The 303-nt window shown below is 28.1% G+C and overlaps 1 protein-coding gene across 1 annotated transcript in view; it reads left to right on the forward strand.

The window, feature by feature from the left end:
* Positions 1-303, forward strand: part of CPT1C (carnitine palmitoyltransferase 1C) — a 19,332-nt gene that overhangs the window by 11,346 nt on the left and 7,683 nt on the right. The window lies entirely within an intron of this gene.

Here is a 303-nt window from a genome sequence, read left to right on the forward strand (position 1 = left end):
GTTTTATTAGATTTATATATAAGTATTTCATTTTGAAGAATGACTGTATACATTATATATGGTATTATGTTTTTAATTTCATTTCTCACATGTTTACTACTATAGAAATATGGTTGATTTTTGTTTTTTTATTTGTATTCTGCAAACTTCCTGAACTCAGTTCTAGTGTGTTTTGTTTTTTTTTTTTTTTCAGAGAATCCTTGGGATTTTCTATGTAGTCAATCATGCTTGTCTCTGAATTGTTGTTCTTGTTATTGTTGTTTAGTCGCTAATCATGTCCAACTCTTTTGAGACCCCATGGAC

This window comes from Bison bison, unplaced genomic scaffold (assembly GCF_000754665.1).
Source record: "Bison bison bison isolate TAMUID 2011002044 unplaced genomic scaffold, Bison_UMD1.0 scf7180017864285, whole genome shotgun sequence".
NCBI lineage: Eukaryota > Metazoa > Chordata > Mammalia > Artiodactyla > Bovidae > Bison > Bison bison.